The sequence below is a fragment of the Oncorhynchus mykiss genome, chromosome 7 (genome assembly GCF_057628025.1).
Source record: "Oncorhynchus mykiss isolate SJ-2025 chromosome 7, ASM5762802v1, whole genome shotgun sequence".
Taxonomy (NCBI): Eukaryota; Metazoa; Chordata; class Actinopteri; order Salmoniformes; family Salmonidae; genus Oncorhynchus; species Oncorhynchus mykiss.
Genome location: NC_143028.1, coordinates 34426925 through 34451886, shown reverse-complemented (window position 1 = coordinate 34451886; position 24962 = coordinate 34426925). Strand labels below are relative to the sequence as shown.

The 24962-nt window shown below is 41.1% G+C and overlaps 1 protein-coding gene across 2 annotated transcripts in view; it reads left to right on the top strand.

Moving 5' to 3' along the window:
• The first annotated feature begins 619 nt into the window (after positions 1 to 619).
• LOC110527738 (synaptotagmin-2) overlaps positions 620 to 24962 on the top strand; it is a 73733-nt gene continuing 49390 nt past the window's right edge. The window contains exon 1 of one of the 2 annotated variants that reach the window (XM_021609214.3): positions 620 to 1045. The gene's annotated coding sequence lies outside the window, so the exon portion shown is untranslated. The remainder of the gene's footprint in view (positions 1046 to 24962) is intronic. The other variant, XM_021609209.3, reaches the window with a different exon arrangement.

Genomic DNA, 24962 nt, shown 5'->3' with positions numbered 1-24962 from the left:
GAATATCAAAAGTGTGCAAAGCTGTCATCCATGTAGCTTACCCCACCCTCCCTCTGGCATCTTAAATAATTCACTAGGTGCATATTACCTGCATGAAAGAAAGAAAGAGAGAGACAGTATAGCTTTTTTTCCTCTAGCAGAGTTTGCTGTAGCGTCATGGCCGCTGCCTGGACAAACTTCCTGACTGCTCTGCTGCAACAGAGCCAACCCTGGGAGATTGGCACCCCCTTTTCCCGCTTCACACACCTCACTGCACTCTGGTCCTGTATAGAGGCAGCGTTGTCGGGAGGAGAGAGCAGCACATACGGCCAGATTCTCTGAGCCCCTGCATTGTACCAGGCTCAGCGTCTGCACGGCACGTCGCTCCTCCCTGCCTATCGATTCTCCCAGCTTTTACGCCTCCCTCGCTCCCTTACTCTCTCTCCCTCTCCATTCCAACCCTCCAACCTCCATTTCACCCTTCATATAATTTTCAAAGCTCAGCATTCCCCTCTGTATGTACTGGAGAGAGAAAAAAATGACAGAGAGGAGGAGGAGGAGCAGAGTACAGAGTGCGCCATAAAAAAGCCCCACCACCCAATTGATGACGAGTAGGATTTTTATTGAGTAGCTCTTCAGCCAATGAGGCTGCAGTGCCGGGAAATACAGCAGGGAAACAGCACATAGCTCTGATGCTGGTGCTGATTTGCAGTGTGAGAGAATGTTAATGTGCGTGTGTGTTTCTTTTCATTTCCCCCACTGATTAACTCAGCAGCACAGGCCCTACCACAACTCTTTTGTGTGTGTGTGTGTGTGTGTGTGTGTATGTGTGAGAGAGTGTGTGTGAAGAGGGCTTTTGGGAAGAGATCCCCAGGGGTGACTGCAGGGACTGAGCAGTTACAATAGGCTTATCTTTTTCATAGGGGGTAAACCAAAAGCGATTCATCTTCAAGATAATACTTTTTCCCCCTTCTTCCAAGACCATATCTCAAGTGTCCTGCAGGTGCAACAGAGAGAAGTCCCTCTGTCTCTCGTTTTCAGGAGACGGCAGCTCTCTCCGATACAGGTAATGTGCACTTTCTTACTGTATGTGCATGTTTGATGATCAGTGATGAATGCAGTGGTCTTGTATAATTTAGTCACGGCCATACCATGCCTCATTACAGTGCCTATCTAGAGGACTGCGGTGGGAGAAGGAAAGGCTCAGAGTAATTATAGCAGACGATAATATCTTCCCCAGTTGTAAATTCCTACGGTTTTAATGCACAGAGAGACACTTCAGGGAAAGGGAAGCTGCCAGAGAGGAACTTTCTCTCTCAGCATTGTGCCAAGTCCTCGTGCGTAGCTTCACACAGTGCTGCAGTATCATCTTACATAATAGTGGAAAATGTGTGTGAAAGAGTCAAACTTGGGATGGGGATATTCACGTTAGAAAACATTGAAACAACATATTTCACACCTTATGGATTCAATCCACTTCAGGTATGCTGATTAAACTGTAACCAGAGTGTTCGGTGGAGTGTCTTTTAGTCACAACTCAATGTTTTTCAAATGTCTTTTCAACATTGTTGCAATAAAACTGCTTAACCCGAGAGAAAATGACAAACAACCATTTCAGGTTCTATTAATCCATTGATATCAAGTTGATATAAGATTGACATAATGTTGATACAATTCTGTTAGATTGCTATCCTAACAGTTGGAGAACATGGAAGGTAGATAGTTGATCAAATGAGATTATGGCAGCAGTTTATTTATTCATCCTGAAAGGAACAGCCCTGTTCCAGTATACGTACAATACAATGCTTGGAGAGGCGCATGCAAGGTCAATTCTGCTGAACAAGCTATTCTGGAAGGGCTCATGCACTGAACAGCTGCTACACTGTACCATCATGGTTTAAAAGTTATCGTAACTGTCAAAGCTAGGTTTCTCATACCAAATCAACCACATTGGCCCATTCCACCATGTGTAGCTTGTACCTGTAGGCGTTGCAGCATCACTGCCTATGTTGACTGCGTATTCCACAAAAGCGTTAATTTTCTTGGGCTGATTTCAAAGTCTTCCGCATCAGCATCACTCTGAAGGGCGTTGTTTGTAAGGTGAAGTGGAACTCAGTGAAAATGCAGCAGTTTATAGATCTCATACCTGATAATAATATACAGTATAATATATGTCATTGAGCAGTCACTTTTGTCCAAAGCGACTATGTCATGCATGCATACATTTTATGTACAGGTGGTCCCGGGAATTGAACCCACTATCCTGGCATTGAAAGCGCCATGGTCTACCAACTGAGCTGAGCAATTCCATATTCCTTATAAGCATACCTTGGTCATGAGTCATAAGCATAAGGATAGAACATCTATATTACAAATCAAGACTAAGATGATTGTATTGAAAGGCATCAACATCCACAGTGAGAAGTGAATATTTCCAAGATGTTTCCAAGATGCTATGGTGCTGTTGTGTTATCAGGTGATGTTCAGGCCTGTCGGTCCTCAGGGGCACTATGTGTACAGGACTGCCTGGACAGAGACTATCCTGGTTTAGATGCAGAGGAGTCCACCTCCTCTTGGCACAGCAGAGGTGATTCAGAGGAGCCACAGCCACACGCACACATAGTGGAATAGTGCTGAGTTGGCCACGTCATGAGGGAGGATACTGAGATACGTACCAGTGCCGATGGTGATAAGACCACTCGTTTATAAATCAATGAGATGGAGTCAGGGTTATTTTGGGTTGGTGGGGTAAGAGGGAGAGAAAAGTTTGGGGTTTAACTGTATTAAAATGGATGAACTTCAAAAGTGAAGATGCAACATTATAGTAAGGCCTGTAATTCAACTATATTTTTTGCAAGTTGAGGTCAATTGTTGTTTTCTTTCCTACTCAACATAAAAATATACGTTAATAAATATTCCTGTATCTCCACAGACCTCTATATAGTAGAACCTAAAAGGGCTATTCCGCTGTCCCCATAGGATAAACCTTTGAAAAACACTTTTTGATACCAGGTAGAACCCTTATGGGTTCCATGCAGATGGAACCCAAAAAGGTTATGGAACCCAAAAGGGTTAAACCTGGAAGCAAAAAGGGTAAAATTACTTCAAATAAAATAAAATGACGTCAAATCACGTTATATCTACCATAGCTTTGATTGGACCGATCATGTCAACATCATACCGCTAGACAAGTGGTCATCGTCATTAATCACGTCGACAATCTACAGGCAAATCCTTTTCAAATGAGACATTATTGATCAAACTTATCGGTGCTCATCGGCCATTTAACATAAACATTACACAAAAAGTTGGAAATCGCAAATTCAACAATGAGTGGTTTTGAAGAAATCAGTGGCTAACTGCAAGCTTTGCAAAGCAATCCGTATTTTGCTTCCCTGCCTGCTATTCTGTGGAGATGGTGTGTGGTCCAAGCCTGGGTTTAAGGTCCTCTTTTCCAAGCTTAAAATAATAAACATTCACATGCAACACCATGAGACAGAAAAGGTTGAATACATTCTCCCGCACTCAAAACAACTGGAAACTCGGAATTTGGAAATCTCAGACTTCAGTGAGCTCCACTGGGAAAATAAGTTTTGAACGGTCATCCAGCTAGGAAGTCGGGAACTCGGGGACCTTTCTAGAGCTCCAACCTGAAGATCACTGACGTCATGATTCAACCTTGTTTTTTTCAGTTCCCAGTTGTCTTGAAAGCACCATAAATCCAGAGAATGCTAGACACTGATGACAAAGTTTGATGACAAAATATACCCACAAGAAGGACCGCCACGCCACCTTCCTGTTCAAGTGAGCGCAGCACAACTGAGAGTCCAATAATGTATTGTATGCTGTTGCATAAATTATGTAATATGCTAAGGAGACATGTATACTGTAGCTAAGAAAGTGTATGTTGTGTAGTAAGCTGTTAGTAGCCCATGTGCCCCACCCTAATAATTTGGTCCCTTTCCCCCTCATAACTTAGCCTACTGTCCTGACTTGGTGGTGAAATGTCACCTTCGAACTTTGTAAGAGCTTTCGTTGTCTGCTTATATGTCCCCTTTATTTATCCTACGGTTCTGACTTGGTGGTGTACAGGGAGAATACTGTAAGAATGGCCCATGTTCCGAATTCTGTCACTGTATATTTCAAAAGTGCTCAACAAATAGTTATACTGTATTGACTACGTCCGTCCTAGCGCTATGTCTTAATCAAAATTACTATTATCGTTCCCTTATGCCATTGTTTGTCCATCTCAATTGTCAGTAGAAACCATATTTGTTTAAGCAAGTCAGCCATGTCAGCTATGTTTTTTTAAAAGGCAGTAAATGAGGCTGAATGAACTATTTCACTGCCAGACAAGGCTCCGCTAATAGCCAGGTGTAGTGGTGGTAAGGATTCACTCCATGGTGCTGAAAAGAAAGCTCTGCTGTTGGGACAGCTTTATGTATGCCCTAACAGTTTGTTGTACACCGATTGTCACTGTCATAGTGCAATTCAGGTATTGTTAAGTACTGTGTTGTGGATTTGAGTCACATGCTAAAAGATTTACATGCTAAAATCAACACTGAAAAGCCTTGACACATGTTTCTGAGCTCCTCTCTCTCTCTCCAGGAGAGATGTTTTGTATGTTTTAGAGGAGTCTGCTTGATGGCTCATGAAATGGAATTGTGTAGTGCCCTATAATCCTTTTTGGGTGGAATTAGGATCCTCTCAAACAGTGACAGGTGCATCCATGTGTGTCTGTATGACTCTGATAGGCAATATAATGGTAAATCGGTGTTTATGTGTTGTGGTTTTGGAGGACAGTGATACAGTAGGATGTTCAGTCTCATTGGGGTGTCTCATCAGATTGCCTTGCTTAATAAGTGGGAACAAAACGAAATTCTAAAATTATATTTCCCAGAAGACGCTACATCCTTAATGAGACATCTGGTGCACAGTGGGATGAGACTGATGATGTTTTCAATTGTGAGTCTGAAAACTATATTTTAGCCTGTGAAGTCTTCATGTGCCCATGGTAGACATTTCTGAAGCACTTTCTAGAAAGTACATACGTACTGTATAATGTTTTATAATGTGCTCAAATTCTTGAAAGAACATGACCCCATGGCTCTCTTACACATGATAAACCAATTTAAGGCAACAATGTTTTTGTAAACCTGAAGCAGGTTTTGGACATATGCATTGGCCTATTCTCAGTGGTGTAAAGTACTTAAGTAGTACGTTAAATTATTTTTACTTAAGTCGTTTCTTGGGGTATCAGTACTTTACTTTACTATTTATATTTTTGACTACTTTTACTTCACTACATTCCTAAATAAAATAATGTACTTTTTACTCCATATATTTTCCCTGACACCCAAAAGTACTTGTTACATTTTGAATTATTAGCAGGACTGGAAAATGGTCCAATGCACTCACTTATTACACATCCCTGGTCATCCCTATTGCCTCCCTCTGATCTGACTCATTAAGCGCAATGCTTCATTTGTAAATTATGTCTGAGGGTTCATCCGATAACATTGAGGAGCTTACCAAATCATTAATAAGTATATATTACCTCGTACCCCGAGTATATAGCCAAGTTATTGTTACTCATTGTATATGTATTCCTTGTGTTTTCATCTTTCTAAATTTTTTAAAAAGTATTTCTGCATTGTTGAGAAGGGCCCATAAGTAAGCATTTCATTGTTAGTATACACCTGTTTTTTTATGAAGCATGTGACAAATACAGTTTGACTGATTGATTGATCACAATGAATTTTGTGGTTCAATTGACGTGGAAACAACGTTGATTCAGCTCATTTTTGCCCAATGGATGTACTTCCCTCTGAAAGTTGCTGTGTCGCTGTCTTTGTATCATGTGATACTCTCACGAACACATCTGTTGTACATGTTTGCTCTAGGACGGCCATAAGCATCACAAGACTTGTCTGAAGGTAGCCCGGTACCAGTTTTAAAAAAAATCTATGGAAGTCTACTGTATATGGAAGTGGTTTAAATACAGTACCAGTCAAAATTCTGGACACACCTACCCATTCAAGGGTTTTTCTTTATTTTTACTATTTTATATGATAATAGTGAAGACATCAAATAACACATATGGGATCATGGAGTAACCTACAAATTCTTAAAACAAATCAATATAAATATATTTTAGATTCTTCAAAGTAGCTACCCTTTGCCAGCTTTCAAACAATTGGCATTCTCTTAACCAGCTTAACCTGGAATGCTTTTCCAACAGTCTTGAAGGAGTTCCCAAACATGCTGAGCACTTGTTGGCTGCTTTTCCTTCACTCTGCAGTCCAACTGTCATGACTTCTGCCGAAGTCGGTCCCTCTCCTTGTTCGGGCGGCGTTCGACGTCACCGGCCTTATAGCCACCGCTGATCCATTTTTCATTATCCATTTGTTTTGTCTTTGTTTTACACACCTGATTTTCAATCCCACAATTACTTGTTCATTATTTAACCCTCTGTTCCCATGTTTTTTTGTGAGTGATTGTTTATTGTATTGTCGGTCTGTCATGGTGTGCGTGTATTTGTTACTTTGTATATTTGATATTTTGAGTAAAAGTACGTTGATTACTCATATCTACTGTCCTGCGCCTGACTCTCTACACCAGCTACACATAGGATCCATTACACCAACTCATCCCAAACCATCTCCATTGGGTTGAGGTCGGGTGATTGTGGAGGCCAGGTCATCCGATGCAGCACTCCATCACTCTCATTCATGGTCAAATAGCCCTTACACAGCCTGGTGGTGTGTTGTCCTGTTGAAAAAACAAATGATAGTCCCATTAAGCGCAAACCAGATAAGATGGCGTATCTCTGCAGAATGCTGTGGTAGCCATGCTGGTTAAGTGTGCCTAAAATTCTAAATAAATCACAGACAGCACCCACCACCAAAGGACCAAACAGTGTGGTAAAGGGCAGCAGCAGCGATCTCAGGACTCCTGGACATGGGAGGAGATTCTGGACGGCAAGGGACCCTGGGCACAGGCTGGAGAGCATCGCCGCCCCAAGGCAGAGCTGGAGGCAGCGAAAGCCGAGAGGCGGTGGTATGAGGAGGCAGCACGGCAGCGCGGTTGGAAGCCCGAGAGGCAGCCCCAAATATTTCTTGGGGGGAGGCACTCGGGGAGTGTGGCTAAGTCAGGTAGGAGACCTGAGCCAACTCCCCGTGCTTACTGTGGAGAGAGAGGGACCGAGCAGGCACCGTGTTATGCCGTGAGGCACACGGTGTCCCCGGTGCGCAGGCATAGCCCGGTGCGGTACATAGCAGCGCCTCGTATCGGCCGGGCTAGAGTGGGCATCGAGCCAGGTACCATGAAGCCGGCTCAGCGCATCTGGTCTCCAGTGCGTCTCCTCGGGCCGGGGTGCATGGCACCAGCCCTACGTATGGTGTCCCCGGTTCGCCAGCACAGCCCAGTGTGGGCTATTCCACCTCGCCACACTGGCCTGGCTACGGGGAGCATTCAGCCAGGTAGGGTTGGGTAGGCTCGTAGCTCAAGGCCTCCAGTGCACCTTCACGGTCCGGTCTATCCGGTGCCACCTCCACGCACCAGCCTTCTGGTGGAAGCCCCTCGCACCAGTCTGTCTCTCCATCTCCTCCCTACAGGTGCGCCCACCTGTCCAGTGCTGCCAGAGTCTTCCTCCTGCCCAGCGCTGTCAGAGTCTCCCGTCTGTCCTGAGCTGCCAGAGTCTCCCGTCTGTCCTGAGCTGCCAGAGTCTCCCGTCTGTCCTGAGCTGCCAGAGTCTCCCGTGTGTCCTGAGCTGCCAGAGTCTCCCGTCTGTCCTGAGCTGCCAGAGTCTCCCGTCTGTCCTGAGCTGCCAGAGCCGCCCGTCTGTCAGGAGCTGCCAGAGTCCAAAATGGACATGTTGTTTTTTTCAAAAAAATTAAATACAAATTAAAAGCTGAAATGTCTTGAGTCAATAGGTATTCAACTGCTTTGCTATGGCAAGCAAATAAGTTCAGGAGTAAAAATGTGCTTAACAAGTCACATAAAAAAGTTGTTTAGCATATTAATTATGACTACCTCATGTCTGTACTCAATTATCTGTAAGGTCCCTCAGTCGATGACAAAATTTACCCAAATTTACCCACTGGATTTTTGTTTTAGATTCCGTCTCTCACAGTTGAAGTGTACCTATGATAAAAAGTACAGACCTCTACATGCTTTGTAAGTAGGAAAACCTGTAAAATCGGAAGTGTATCAAATACTTTTTCTCCCCACTGTATAGTGTAATTTGGGTCAAATTAATATGTTTGATGAGAGCCTGGACAGTAACTGTGTAGGCCTGCGTCTCTTATCCTCTCTGTGTTTATTTTCCTAACTGTTAGAGTCATACACTGCATATGTTGTTGTTGCTCTGTTTTTTGCTCTGTTTTAATTCCCAATTAAAATTAAACACTGTCAATTCATAAGAATTTGTATGACCCTTATTTTATAGAAATGGACAGAGTCCGGTCTTAAAGTCAAATAGCAGCCTTTATTCATGAGAGTACTGAATACGATACAGTTTACCACAGGTTATAAACTGAAAATGACGTCATTAGTTTCAGCACCAACCCGTGCCATCTCCGTTCCAGTACAAAGGCTGTATCTCAAGCCTTCCCACATCCGTCTCCCTACCAATTTAATATAATTTACGAGCCAAGGTCTTCTAGTGTAGATAAGCATTCTAGCCAGTCTGAAGATATCGTTCATTCATTCCTACCAAGGAACAGACAGTCATTGTTCTAACTCTTGACCACATTCACACACATTATATTCAGTACTGGGATCAAGAAAGAAAACTCATACATATACAGCAACATAATAGTATTCTGATTAGTACATATACTGTAACATAATAGTATTCTGATTAGTCAGTCCTGATTGAAATGTATACATAATTAGTCATCATTGATAAACATTCCCTTAACAGTTGTATGTTATATGATAGCAGAGTTAGAAGCTAAATAGATGAGAGAGGAGGATGTATACCTGAGTATTCTCATAGCTGAGTTAAGTCCACATCAGCACGAACTCTGCTGATTTAGGTGGGCTACTATTGCAGAAAGGGTTTCCCCCTCCATGTCCTTTACTACATCTGATTTGGTGCATGAGGGGGAGGGGGGGGTAATATCTCATTAAAGTTTCATCAATGATGTGTGAAACGATGATTAAATGATTGAACAATGCATGCAGCCGTGTAAAAGGACAAAGTGCAATCGAAAACGGTATCATATAACATTGACCCTCTTCTGATACATAAAGGACAGTTCAACACTACCGTTCCCTACGGCTCAGAAACCAGACCTTCTCTTCCAGACTGGTGCATCACTACAATGTGAGTACAAAGCAGTAGCAATGCGTGTGTAAAATCACTGGGAAGCCAGACAGAAAAGCCATATTACAACCCGTGTTGTGATAATTGCGTTGTTTGCTCTATAACCTGTTAGTTCATATGCCCTGTAACCGTGATGTATAGGCAGACAGTCTGAGACAATAAAAAGACACAGTAGCAGAATAAATTCAACCACACCTTTGTTTCAGCACAAAACCGGAGAGCAGCCTCTGTCCAGTGAAGTCCACAAAACATACTGCGTATGACAAACAGTTACATGACCTAGAGCATGGCCAAGCAAGTTAATGTTTCAGACATTTTTGAACCACTGAACAACTATTGATTTAGAACCACAGAGTTACCGCAAGTCACAAAGAAAACAGGAACGGCCTCCATTTCAACGTCAACATTTCAACATCAAATCATCTCTGCTTAGTCTAATACAGTGACAACTAAATTATACCAAACACAATTTAGTCCAATCAACGTTAGCAAAATATGTGGCAGTCCATGGTTTTGATTTCTGTGTGTGTGTGTGTGTGTGTGAGTGCGTGCACGTTCGTGCAAGTAGAAAAAACTGAAATACTTCCCCTACTTTCATCCACTCTTTCATGTTGATGAAACGGTCTATCACTCTGTCACACAGTAGGGCTACTCGCTTTTATTTTTTGTTGCCCTAGAATTCCTGTCTAAAATGCTTGCTCGCTAGCCTAACTTCATTTCATGGGCAACGTTAGATAGTTAACATTAGCCTTCTACGTCTAGCTACATAATTGAACTTCCATCCTCTCAGGCCAGGAGCACAATAATGTATGAATTAATGGTTAGATCAGAATCGCCGTTATAACCATTGGCCAGTATGGAGAATTAAGTAAAACCACGAAGTCCAAATCCATATCTCCATCCATGTCTAATTTAGGGAAGGGACCATTTTTGTTAGCTAGCTAGCCACCGGAGGACAACAACACAACTAGATGCCACAATTCAAGTTGTTTGTCAATGACAAATGCGTTCATTGCGATTTGATTTGACGCCAAATCCAAAATGGCTTTCCTTTTTTTGGTGCGCCAGGACCATTCACAGTTTAGCCCAACCAGTTAAGCTCAATGCTGATTGGCTATTATTTTATACTTTTTTTATCAAAAGGAGGCCAATTGCTCACTGGCTTCCCTTGCACTGAATGCTACGGGCGGCAACAATGTCATTCTCTTTTGGACCTGACAGCATCAGATAGATGGCCTACACATACAAGGACAGAGTGGAGTTGTTTCGCTCGCTCGCATGCTTTCTCCGGTGAGATACATTCAACCTCTTGTAAATTTAAGGAAAATTATGAAACAGAGACAAAAGATACATTATTATTTTTTTGTTGGTTATTTTTTTGGGGTGGGGAAACCTGGCATAGCAGATCTCAGAATAGCACAATCATACATCATCTCTTCAAATTATTTAGTGAGATTGAGAATGTATCCATTCTATATTGAATGTTAAGAAAATTGACAATGTCCTGAACAGGGACAGCTTGAAGAGACAGTGAGAATATTCTGCTTCCGTGAGGGAATGCTGAGAATCAGCCTTCCTTAATGATGCCAATGTCTCTTCCACTCTCGTCCTACTGGTGAGCCTTGGGGATCTGTAGAAAATAAAATATGCCTTTTTTTATTGACACATCTCAGGTTCTAGAACATGATCATCACATTTCCTTTTTGGTCCTAAATTTTGTTTGGTTTATATAAGTTCCTAAGACATGATTCAGGCCCCCTGCTGATGATGTAACTGCTGATGCAGGTGCCTTGTTTTGCAACATTAGAGGATTCAGTCTAATGGTTCTCCAGTAACCTTAGAAATACCAACAAATCACATTAAAACACTTACATTTTCAAATATATTAAAATCTGCACTGAAATTGTTGAGAGGGCAGAGAAAATGGGGTGCAACAAGATCGGTTAATTTGTCAGTGAACTTGTGTCCCTTATGGATGGCCTATCCCTCAGTGCTCAGTCAAGCTGCCCCAGATCCGTTGAATGGGGCAACACGCTCTGCTCTCTGTGTAGGTTGATGAATTAAGACTGAGCTCTCTCTCTCCTCTATCTTCTCCCCTAGTCGGTCTCTAACTGCTTCAACAAACCAGCACTATTCGGTCAAGCTATTTTAGGTACCAGCAGGACGCAAAAAAAAAATATATATAGCTGTGAGCAGCAATGAACGGGGTTCACAGGATGAAAGAAAGGGACACAAGATCAGTTGGATAACTAAGCAAGCAATCTATCATGTAGGAACTATCTTTATTTATGTGCAATCAGTGAAAGCATCTTTCCATACCACAAGGATTATGCAAGTGAAGTTTAGTCGAGTGCTGTAATTGTAATTTTGTCCTATGGTTCATGAGAAGATTGTTGAAGTATTTCTCACGTATTTGAGCATATTAGCACATTTGCTCATATGAATCTACTGCAGTGTTTCCCCAACTCGGTCCTCGGACCCAAGGTTTAGTCGTTTAGCCTATCACTACACAGGTTATTCAATTAAGCAAAGCTTGATGATTAGTTGATTATTTGAATAAGCAGAATCAAATGTGCACCCTAGGACCGAGTTTGGGAAAGACTGATCTACTTGTATAATGTGGCCATCTTTGAATGCATCAACATTATTTTCTCAAACTCTTTAAAGACTTTTGTGAAGAGTCCAAATATCAGTCCATGAGAATAATATTTTTTAAGGATTATTTTAAGCATTGGCATTGCATAGTCAAAAAAGTGAATTGGTAATAGTGTCCTTATTTTTTAAGACATCAATGCCAAACTTACGTGGTTCATCATGGTAAGGTTTTGGATGACCCTAAACAGATTCAAGTTGATAGGCAATTTTGGAGTGATTTTTAAGTATTTAAAATGGACACTTACAGATTTCCTGATTTATAAATAACTCAGCCTTCTCTTAACCAATCCCTTAGCGTTTCTTAAACTTAGTTAAGAGATGTACCATGAGCCTACATACTGGATTTATGGTTCATGAGAAGGTTTTCTAGAATGTTCTTGGAGGAAAATCTATCCTGAGACCTTATGGGTCCTTGAGACAACTTTTTTCAGCATGAGGAAATACACCTACATACAAAGTTTCAACTCTTTAGGTCAAACGGGGTGAAGGATATGAGGATTTAAGTGAGACCGCTTCAAACAGTGCCCACTATAGGCCAATCGGTAGCATTCATTTTGAACCCCTAATGAGCTTCGCTGTGAACCCCTAATGAGTGTGTATGTGTGTATGTGTGTGTTTAAAAGAGAGAGAGTGAGAGAGCGGCTGTGTAAGAGAGTGTGCATGAGAGAGGGCATGTGCGCAAGAGAGAGAGACAGAGAGACAGAGAGAAAGAAAGAAAGAAAGTGGAGTGTGTTTGTGCATGTGAGAGAGAGACAGAGTATCTGTAAGAGAGAAAGGGGGGGGGGGGGGGGGTAAGAGCAGCCAAGAGGGTAAGAAATGAGAAAGACTTCAAAACGTCTGACTGGCCTAATTTGAGTAACCTTCAGCGGTGTTGGAAAGACACTGTAGAGGAGACAGAGGCTCTGCAGTGGTGATGGGACATAAGGACTGTGAGACTGTGTCCAGGGGGAAGCCATGTACTTAGGTTACAGTCATCCTCTCACAGTGACAGATCCTGTCCCGAGACATTAACAATCTATAATAATAGTCCTGAATATGAATCATGCTCATAATCATTTCCCATCTTTAATCCTTGACCCAACTGATTTATTTACTGGAGGCAACTATTTTTTTAAATCTGAAATGTGACTTCTTCCAATGGTTTTGGTTAGTTTGTTTTGATATCATTAGTGTCCAGTTTTTTGAGTAACTATTTTGACTAGCTTTATCCAACCTGGATAGTAAATGTAAGGCTGCTATATCCGGTTTGAAATACAGTAACTATAATGTTAACACTTCTAAATAACATTGGAGTGGGTGGTAAGGCACATTATACACAATCTAGATTAATATCATAAAGAGGTAGAAGATAATGGTGTATTTTGCAAGCTCAAATAACTTATTGTAAATTGTTGTGGCATCCATTATTTAAAATGTCTGGTCTGGCACAACATATTTGATTGAATCCACAGGAAAGTCCACTTTTAGATCAGTGACATTACTGTTGGCTTTGTTCCCTGTCTTTCAATGTATCTTGAAGATCGCAACTGCAGACAAGCACAGGAACATATTTTATACTCAGCCCCGGGTCCTTGTCATGTAATAAAGTGTGTCACTCACATTTTGCTGTCCTTGCCTTTGTACGTCTGGATGTCAGGCTGCTGAAATGACATTTTTGATCTAACACTTTCTGATTTTCCTCTGTGCTTGCGCTAGCATTTTTTACTACAAAAAATAAATAATTTGCATAGCTGCCAACATGCCACAGAAAGACTTGCGATTGGACATAATCTGTATAGGCATTGTAGTTGGCACAACCACAGTCTCAGCGGACAAACAAACGTTCCCACAACATAAGATAACATTCCCTTAAGAGTCTCATTAGGTCATTAACTAAATGTTTTCATATGAATATTCCTGTGATTTTCAAGGAATGCTTCCAAGAGACTGTTCCATTAATGTCTAATAGAAATTACCCAGAATGTGGTTACCATGTTCTCAGAATTTAAGATATCATGGGAACGTTGCGAGAACATTCATGTGTCCAGTTCTCTGGCGGTTAGGAGAATATTCCAATCAACTTTACACCAAACATAAACAGAACATAGTTGCCATATTCTCAGAGTACAGTATTAGTGTCCTAGACACGTTAAATGAGAACATTCCTGTGTCCAGTTTTCTGTGGGTTAGGAGAATATTCCATCAACGTCCCACCAAACATACTCAGAACAGAACATATAAAATGTTCTCGACCCATTTCATTGGAATGTTCCAAGAACATTTGTGTCATGTTTCATTACACATCACATCTAGTTACTGAATAAATGAACGCCCTGATTGATTAACCACTGATCCATGCATAGCTCTTTGTCTGTCAGCAAGGTTAGGAATACTCATAAACACTGTTAACAACTTACATATTTTACACACATGATTACATTGTGAATATTTATTTAGACAGTAACTATTACACAAAATGTCCTCAACTGGGATTAGAACTCAGAACCTCTTGGTTCACGGTATTCCGAGCTTCCTGCTACACCACCATGTCGATGTCAGGTATGAGTTAATCTGCCTGTTCTCTCATCATTGATTCTAATGACGTATTTCAGCAAATTAAGGACTTTTGGAAAGGTTGTCTAATGTTGTTGGGGCATATGAAACTTCCTGATTCACTGACCAATAAAATACAGTTGAAGTCAGAAGTTTACATAAACAAGTTTTAATGACTCCAACCTAAGTGTTTCAACCAATCCACAAATTTCTTGTTAACAAACTATAGTTTTGGCAAGTCGGTTAGGACATCTACTTCGTGCATGACACAAGTAATATTTTCCAACAATTGTTTACAGACAGATTATTTCACTGTATCACAATTCCAGTGGGTCAGAAGTTTACATAGACAAATTTGACTGTGCCTTTAAACAGCTTGGAAAATTCCAGACAATTATGTCATGGCTTTAGAAGCTTCTGAATGGCTAATTCCCATCATTTGAGTCAATTGTAGGTGTAGCTGTGGATGTATTTCAAGGCCTACCTTTAAACTCAGTGCCTCTTTGCTTGATATCATGGGAAAATCAGAAGAAATCAACCAAGACCTCAGAAAGAAAAATTGTAGACTGGTTCATCCTTGGGAGCAATTTCAAAACGCCTGAAGGTACCACGTTCATCTGTGCAACTCGCTTAACCCGGAAGCCAGCCGCACCAATGTGTCAGAGGAAACACCACCCAACTGGCGACCATGCATGCGTCCGCCCCGCTACAGGAGTCGGTAGAGAGAGATGGGACAAGGACATCCCGGCCGACCAAACCCTCTCCTAACCCGGATGACGCTGGGCCAATTGTGCACCGCCTCATGGGTCTCATGGTCACGGCCGACACTGTGTCCTGGTGTTGTTGCTCTCCCCATTGAGTAGATTGTATCACAGTGACATCTAGATGGCTACCAATATTAGTTATTTATTATGTAGACTGCTATCCTACTTGAAATATAATCCTGGGAGGGATGTTTTTTTGCAACGTTGGCGACACGGTGTTACAGCTGGGCAGTGGCAAGCACCCTATAGCCGGGAGGCACCTGATACAACACCGGACCACTGGTCATTCACAATGGCTTTAGTGGTTCGCAAGTAGTTTAATCGCCCACAACGTGGTTTATGTGTAATATGCGGCCCGTCAATCCAAGGAAAAAAAAAAATTATGCCTTTGAACTGCCAGAAAAAAGTTGTTTTCTCTGTAGTAACGGTGAAAACATAACCGCCACAAATAAGCGCTCAATTTATTTTCTATGGCAATTTGCGTTGTAGCCTACCTTAATTTAGGGATAGGCATTCCGCTAGCAACCCACTTCGACAACATCCGGTGAAATTGCAGAGCGACAAATTCAAAATACAGAAATACACATAATAAACATTCATAAAAGATACAAGTGTTATACATCGGCTTAAAGATTAACTTCTTGTTAATCCAGCCGCTGTGTCAAATTTCAAAAGGGCTTTACGGTGAAAGCATACCATGCGATTATCTGAGGACAGCGCCCCACATACAAAAGCATACAAATATTTCCAAGCCAAGTAGAGGAGTCACGAAAGTCAGAAATAGCGATAAAATGAATCACTTACCTTTGATGATCTTCATCTAGTTGCAGTCACAAGAGTCCTTGTTAGACAATAAATGTTCGCTTTGTTCGATAACGTCCCTCTTTATATCCCAAAAACTCTGTTTTGTTGGCAAGTTTTGTTCAGTAATCCAATGGCTCAAAGGGGGTCACAACATGCAAAAGAATGCATCCTAATAGTACCGGTAAAGTTTGTTGAAACATGTCAAACGATGTTTATAATTAATCCTTAGGTTTTCTATTGTCTAAATAATCTATAATATTTCAACCGGACAATAGCTGAATTCGATAGAAAGGAAAAACAACGAGGGGCGTGCAAACCAGCTTTGCTTCATTCTACAGTTCACTTACAAAATAGTCTCATTCTTCTTCATTTTTCAGAAAAAAATCCTGAAACATTGTCTAAAGACTGCTGACACCTAGTGGAAGCCATAGGAACTGCAATCTGGGTCCTAACCCATTACATACTGTATAGGCATTCAATTGAAAAGGATTTTCCTCAGGTTTTCGCCTGCCATATCAGTTCTGTTAAACTCAGACATTATTATATTATAGTGTTTTCTATACAAATCTTACTTTGGGCACCTATGTCATCCAAACTTCCGAATACTGCCCCCTATCCCAAAAAAGTTAAAACGCCTAATGTCACAATAATTATTATTAGCAAAAGTTTGCCAGCTAGCTAGCTAGGTTAGCTAAGAAAACATGCAGTAATTCAACGTTGGCTAGCAATAAAGATACTTATAAACAAGTCATGGTACCTACGCAGCAGCTGCTGAAAATACTATTCCAGTTCACAGCTGCTTCAAGAAGACCTTACAGCATGAGGTTAGCACCTGAAACTGATCATTTGAATCTACAGTAGGCTTAAGAAATACAGTATGTTAGAGTAATTTTTACAGGAGGCTTCCAATGACAGTTAATAAAAAAATAAAAAATGTAAATCAGCATTTTACCTACAATGCAGTGCTATCTACAAAACACATGTACAATATTTTACTGTGCATCCTACAGTGTTTTAGTGCTGCGATTACAGAAAAGTCTTAGTGTTTTTATATTAAAACATTAATTTATGTTACCCAAATATAGCCCTATTTATGTCACCAGGCGGTGGCTAGCATAGTATTCTGTTGATGATGTGAAAGAAATTCAGGAATGCAAGGACCCATGCTGTAGAATTCACATAAATACACCTTTTACTTTAAATGATCAGAGTATGTTCTATTTCACATAATTGTATCTTAATTTAGTCTTCCCAGTGGTTAGATGTTTCGGAGGTCAGTTTATATATAAAATATGTTTTACTGAAAGAGTAATTAAAAACGACTCCTCTTTTTTTCACAATTGATCTCACTGTTAATTATAACAGAGCTGTAAGGTCAATACATGTAACCACAGTTGGGAAATGGAGCATGTATAGAGGTAACTGCCAAAATGAGGGGTACAAAGTATATTGAATGCAGGTGCTTCCACACAGGTGTGGTTCCTGAGTTAATTAAGCAATTAACATCCTATCATGCTTAGGTTCATGTATAAAAATTCTAATCAGGCCATTACTTTGGCCCATATAGGATGACAATGCCCATCCACATGGCACGAGTGGTCCCTGAATGGTTTGATGAGCATGAAAACGATGTAAGCCATATGCCATGGCCGTCTCAGTCACCAGATCTCGACCCAATTGAACACTTTTGGGTGTTTACATTTTATAAAATGTTCATAATTATTATTATAATTATAATTACAATAATAATTATTATTATTATTATAATTATAATTATTCTTCTTCTTCTTCTTATAATTCTTCTTCTTCTTATAATTCTTCTTCTTCTTCTTCTTCTTATTATTATTATTATTATTATTATTATTATTCGCCTTCCGCTACCACCTGCAGCACCAAAACGGGGACAGCTCCCAACACCAGTTATTTCTCTCACTCAAACCCTTGTAACTACCCCACATTTTTCAGGAATACTCTTATCATGTTACTGAATGTATTTTCAGATTTTGTTACCAATAAATACAGGAAAAAGTACAGTAAATGTAAAATGCACATAAAATCAACAGTGTAATGTTTGACCCTCAACTCCAAATCCTTTCAATTGATGCCATGCTTATGCATTTCATATTTCTTCTGTAAGAATTATTTCAATTTAGGACTTTCCATATAGACCAATTCCCACACGCATATATTAATTCATATATATTCTATTAATTATGTATGCATTGGGTTGCCACTCAAAAGAAGATGAAAAAAATGAGAGAAAATAAAATACAAATGTTTATCATATTTGAAAGAACTAATACATTCAGTATAAACCAAAAAAAGAAGTGGGCCTCCACTGCCAACCCATCCCATTCCCCCAACCCAACCTCATCCAGCCAACATGTCTCCATCCAAAACCCCACACGCCCCACTCTCGGAAATCATCTTTTCCACCCCTTCCCACCCCCCCTGGCCACTACACGCTTAGAAAGAAAGGTGTTAGCTGGAACCTAAAAGGGTTCTTCAGCTTTCCCCATAGGACAACCTTTTGAAGATCCCTTTCCACAGATGGTTCTGATATGGGGCTGCTGGAACCCTTTTTTTCTAAGAGTGTAGAGTTGCTTGTCAGTCAATCCCCAGAAGAAGAAACATGGTGCACACATAAGACAGAACGCGAAGGAAGAGAGCAGATAACTTCAAACCTCTTCCTCTACGACACACCAGAAAACAAACACTGTAGGCAGTCAACAACACAGACAACACTAGGATGATGAAAAATAACACACTGATTGCCTGTTTGTAAAAAAAAAAAACATCCAACATTCAGGACCATCTTTCACCATGTGGAGACAATTAATTGATTGTTTTAATTAACTGTCACTGGTGCATGGGGCCCTCTTAATGATATCAGACCCATTCAGCCTGGAATTAAGCAGGAACACTTTTCACAATCCTACCCGTTTATTCTGCTCTGTCTGAGATGTGGCTCCTCGGGTCCACAGGCACCATATCCATTATCCTTAAGCATTGAGACCAGCTTACCCAACAGATGTCGTCTTAACTTGATCACCATGTTTACAATGCTTACGTATTTTGCATTACTCTTCTCATATGTATATACTGTATCTTAGTCTATGCCGCTCTGACATTGCTCGTCCATATTTTTATATATTCTCCATTCCTTTACTTAGATTTGCGTGTATTGTTGTGAAAGTGTTAGATATTACAGTTTTTCTCAATTGCTAAATTTCTGAAACCTTGCTCCATTTCCTGAAAACATTAAACACAAAACGTCATCTTCAAGCACAATTTACATAACCTCTGACGCCTCTTGCAAAATGAAACATTCGCCTCAAAACAGTTTTACCTGTGTTCAAACTCAAACACTGCTCTCAAATCATAAACAAAGTGATCAAAATGATATACACTCTCAAGCAGTCAGTAAACAATACACCAAAAAATAGTAAACACATTGTTCAAAACATACAATTCTCAGGGAGAAGTACATTTTTAATCTAAAAAAATATTATTTTCCCGTCATTGTCTTTTGATGAACGAAAACATGTTCTATCATAGTAGCTCAAAATTGATCAGAAATTACTACTCTGCTTTGCTCTTTGCAATTTAGTTTTTTGTTCTTCCTCCTCCTTGTACCCCTATTTTTACAGTACTGTACCCTGCATCTCACAAACTTGTCCTTTGTCTCTGTGATACTGTAATTCTTGTTCTTTGTTGATGTGAACCTGCAACCAGTCAAAATCTATTGAGCAGTCAGTACTGTTAATAAATGGAAAGCACAATGTTCAGGGCCATACAATTCATCCATGGTACAGTATACAGCCTACAATGCACTGTACTACAGTATCCATTCTCAGACTTTCTCCTTCCCACCTTAAACAACCTGTTTGCTCTCTGAACTGGCTTATATTGGTTGTGTCGCATCATTTGAAACAGGTTAAATCAATTTTGAGTGGTTGTGTTCAATCAAAGACGCATGTTCTCTATTTGTATTTGATTGTTGCCACTTGTGTTTACCAGTATGGATGACATGTGCATGAGAGTGCAGAATGTGTTTTGAGAATGAGAATGTGTTTGGAGTTTTGCTGAAAAGTCTAAGTGAGATCTGCAAATTGTGTTTTATCATGTGAAATGGTTTAAGGTATTGACAACAGACTGCATAATTAGCTAAATGAGTCCAGGCAACTGAGAACTTTGTTCAGCCAATGGGTTTTAGTGTTTTAGCAATTGAGAAAAACTGTATTGCACTGTTGGAGCTTGAAACACAAGCATTTCACTACACCCACAATAACATCTGCTAAACACGTGTATGTGACCAATACAATTTCATTTGATGTTACAGGAGAAATTGTGTTTAACTTGTAATGTATTTGAGGTTTAAAAAGGCTTCTGAAGGTTGTTTTTTCCACTTTGAAATTTCAGACTATATTTTCCTTACGAAAAATGCATTAACCCCTACAAAAAATGTCCATACATTATAATCCACATAATAATTCACATTTCCTGTTGCAGATATGTTTGAGCGGCACCGGAGAAATGTCTGCCGTTTTATAGGCTCTTAACCAACCGTGCTATTTTGTTTGCTTGTTCACATTTTTCAACTTATTTTGTACATAATGTTGCTGCTACCATCTCTTTGTAATGAGTATGATGGGAGAAAGAGTGCTTGTTTCAAGCGCAGGGCTCAGCAGGTGTTTATTAGTAAACAACCACAGGAGGAGGCAGGTAGCTGGGTCCAGGGGCAGGCAGAAGGTCACACACCGGGACTCCAAAAAGGTAACAGTACAGGCAGGGAAAAGGCTAATAACGTAGTCCGGGAGATCGGCAAGAGGTTGATGACAGGAAATCTGATAGGCAAAAGTACAGGCAGGGAATAGGCAAAAAGATGTCGTTAGTGAGGACACCCCCGGACAGGGCCAAACAGGAAGGATATAACCCCACCCACTTTGCCAAAGCACAGCCCCCACACCACTAGAGGGATATCTTCAACCACCAACTTACCATCCTGAGACAAGGCTGAGTATAGCCCACAAAGATCTCCGCCACGGCACAACCCAAGACAGGATGATCACATCAGTGACTCAACCCACTCAGGTGACGCACCCCTCCCAGGGACGGTATGAGAGAGCCCCAGTAAGCCAGTGACTCAGCCCCTGTAATAGGGTTAGAGGCAGAGAATCCCAGTGGAAAGAGGGGAACCGGCCAGGCAGAGACAGCAAGGGCGGTTCGTTGCTCCAGAGCCTTTCCGTTCACCTTCCCACTCCTGGGCCAGACTACACTCAATCATATGACCCACTGAAGAGATGAGTCTTCAGTAAAGTCTTAAAGGTTGAGACCGAGTTTGCGTCTCTAACATGGGTAAGCAGACCGTTCCATAAAAATGGAGCTCTATAGGTGAAAGCCCTGCCTCCAGCTGTTTGCTTAGAAATTCTAGGGACAATTAGGAGGCCTGCGTCTTGTGACCGTAACGTACGTGTAGGTATGTACGGCAGGACCAAATCAGAGAGATAGGTAGGCGCAAGCCCATGTAATGCTTTGTAGGTTAGCAGTAAAACCTTGAAATCAGCCCTTGCTTTGACAGGAAGCCAGTGTAGGGAGGCTAGCACTGGAGTAATATGATCACATTTTTTGGTTCTAGTCAGGATTCTAACAGCCGTATTTAGCACTAACTGAAGTTTATTTAGTGCTTTATCCGGGTAGCCGGAAAGTAGAGCATTGCAGTAGTCTAACCTAGAAGTGACAAAAGCATGGATACATTTTTCTGCATCATTTTTTGACATAAATTTTCTGAATTTTGCAATGTTACGAAGATGGAAAAAAGCTGTCCTTGAAACAGTCTTGATATGTTCTTCAAAAGAGAGATCAGGGTCCAGAGTAACGCCGAGGTCCTTCACAGTTTTATTTGAGACGACTGTACAACCATTAAGATTAATTGTCAGATTCAACAGAAGATCTCTTTGTTTCTTGGGACCTAGAACAAGTATCTCTGTTTTGTCCGAGTTTAAAAGTAGAAAGTTTGCAGCCATCCACTTCCTTATGTCTGAGACACATGCTTCTAGCGAGGGCAATTTTGGGGCTTCACCATGTTTCATTGAAATGTACAGCTGTGTGTCATCCGCATAGCAGTGAAAGTTAACATTATGTTTTTGAAATACAGGTAAAATATATAGTGAAAACAATAGTGGTCCTAAAACGGAACCTTGAGGAACACCGAAATGTACAGTTGATTTGTCAGAGGACAAACCATTCACAGAGACAAACTGATATCTTTCCGACAGATAAGATCTAAACCAGGCCAGAACTTGTCCGTGTAGACCAATTTGGGTTTCCAATCTCTCCAAAAGAATGTGGTGATCGATGGTATCAAAAGCAGCACTAAGGTCTAGGAGCACGAGGACAGATGCAGAGCCTCGGTCTGATGCCATTAAAAGGTCATTTACCACCTTCACAAGTGCAGTCTCAGTGCTATGATGGGGTCTAAAACCAGACTGAAGCATTTCGTATACATTGTTTGTCTTCAGGAAGGCAGTGAGCCTTTTCTAAAATTTGAGAGGAATGGAAGATTCGATAAAGGCCGATATAAAAAACTATTTTCTGGGTCAAGGTTTGGCTTTTTCAAGAGAGGCTTTATTACTGTCACTTTTAGTGAGTTTGGTACACATCCGGTGGATAGAGAGCCGTTTATTATGTTCAACATAGGAGGGCCAAGCACAGGAAGCAGCTCTTTCAGTAGTTTAGTTGGAATAGGGTCCAGTATGCAGCTTGAAGGTTTAGAGGCCATGATTATTTTCATCATTATGTCAAGAGATATAGTACTAAAACACTTGAGCGTCTCTCTTGATCCTAGGTCCTGGCAGAGTTGTGCAGACTCAGGACAACTGAGCTTTGAAGGAATACGCAGATTTAAAGAGGAGTCCGTAATTTGCTTTCTAATAATCATGATCTTTTCCTCAACGAAGTTCATGAATTTATCACTGCTAAAGTGAAAGCCATCCTCTCTTGCGGAATGCTGCTTTTTAGTTAGCATTGCGACAGTATCAAAAAGGAATTTCGTATTGTTCTTATTTTTCTCAATTAAGTTAGAAAAATAGGATGATCGAGCAGCAGTAAGGGCTCTTCGGTACTGCACGGTACTGTCTTTCCAAGCTAGTCGGAAGACTTCCAGTTTGGTGTGGCGCCATTTCCGTTCCAATTTTCTGCAAGCTTGCTTCAGAGCTCGGGTATTTTCTGTGTACCAGGGAGCTAGTTTCTTAGTAGAAATGTTTTTAGTTTTTAGGGATGCAACTGCATCTAGGGTATTGCGCAAGGTTAAATTGAGTTCCTCAGTTAGGTGGTTAACTGATTTTTGTCCTCTGGCGTCCATGGGTAGACAGAGGGAATCTGGAAGGACATCAAGGAATCTTTGTGTTGTCTGTGAATTTATAGCCCGACTTTTGATGTTCCTTGGTTGGGGTCTGAGCAGATTATTTGTTGCAATTGCAAACGTAATAAAATGGTGGTCCGATAGTCCAGGATTATGAGGAAAAACATTAAGATCCACAACATTTATTCCATGGGACAAGACTAGGTCCAGAGTATGACTGTGACAGTGAGTGGGTCCAGAGACATGTTGGACAAAACCCACTGAGTTGATGATGGCTCCGAAAGCCTTTTGGAGTGGGTCTGTGGACTTTTCCATGTGAATATTAAAGTCACCAAAGATTAGAATATTATCTGCTATGACTACAAGGTCCGATAGGAATTCAGGGAACTCAATGAGGAACGCTGTATATGGCCCAGGAGGCCTGTAAACAGTAGCTATAAAAAGTGATTGAGTAGGCTGCATAGATTTCATGACTAGAAGCTCAAAAGACGAAAACTGCATTTCTTTTTTGTAAATTGAAATTTGCTATCGTAAATGTTAGCAACACCTCTGCCTTTGCGGGATGCACGGGGGATATGGTCACTAGTGTAGCCAGGAGGTGAGGCCTCATTTAACACAGTAAATTCATCAGGCTTAAGCCATGTTTCAGTCAGGCCAATCACATCAAGATTATGATCAGTGATTAGTTCATTGACTATAATTGCCTTTGAAGTAAGGGATCTAACATTAAATAGCCCTATTTTGAGATGTGAAGTATCATGATCTCTTTCAATAATGACAGGAATGGAGGAGGTCTTTATCCTAGTGAGATTGCTAAGGCGAACACCGCCATGTTTAGTTTTGCCCAACCTAGGTAGAGGCACAGACACGGTCTCATTGGTGATAGCTGAGCTGACTACACTGACTGCTAGTGGCAGACTCCACTATGCTGGCAGGCTGGCTAACAGCCTGCTGCCTGGCCTGCACCCTATTTCATTGTGGAGCTAGAGGAGTTAGAGCCCTGTCTATGTTGTTAGATAAGATGAGAGCACCCCTCCAGCTAGGATGGAGTCCGTCACTCCTCAGCAGGTCAGGCTTGGTCCTGTTTGTGGGTGAGTCCCAGAAAGAAGGCCAATTATCTACAAATTCTATCTTTTGGGAGGGGCAGAAAACAGTTTTCAGCGATTGAGTTGTGAGACTCTGCTGTAGAGCTCATCACTCCCCCTAACAGCTTGTTAAATGTGCAACCAGAGGGAAAAAAACTCTAGACCATCTTTACTCCACACACAGAGAAGAGTACAAAGCTCTCCCTCGCCCTCCATTTGGCAAATCTGACCATAATTCTATCCTCCTGATTCCTGCTGACATGCAAAAAAGCACCAGTGACTGTCAATAAGAAAGTGGTCAGATGAAGCAGATGCTAAGCTACGGGACTGTTTTGCTAGCACAGACTGGAAAATGTTCCGGGATTCCTCCGGTGCATTGAGGAGTACACCACATCAGTCAATGGCTTCATCAATAAGTGCATCGATCACTTCTTACCCACAGTGACTGT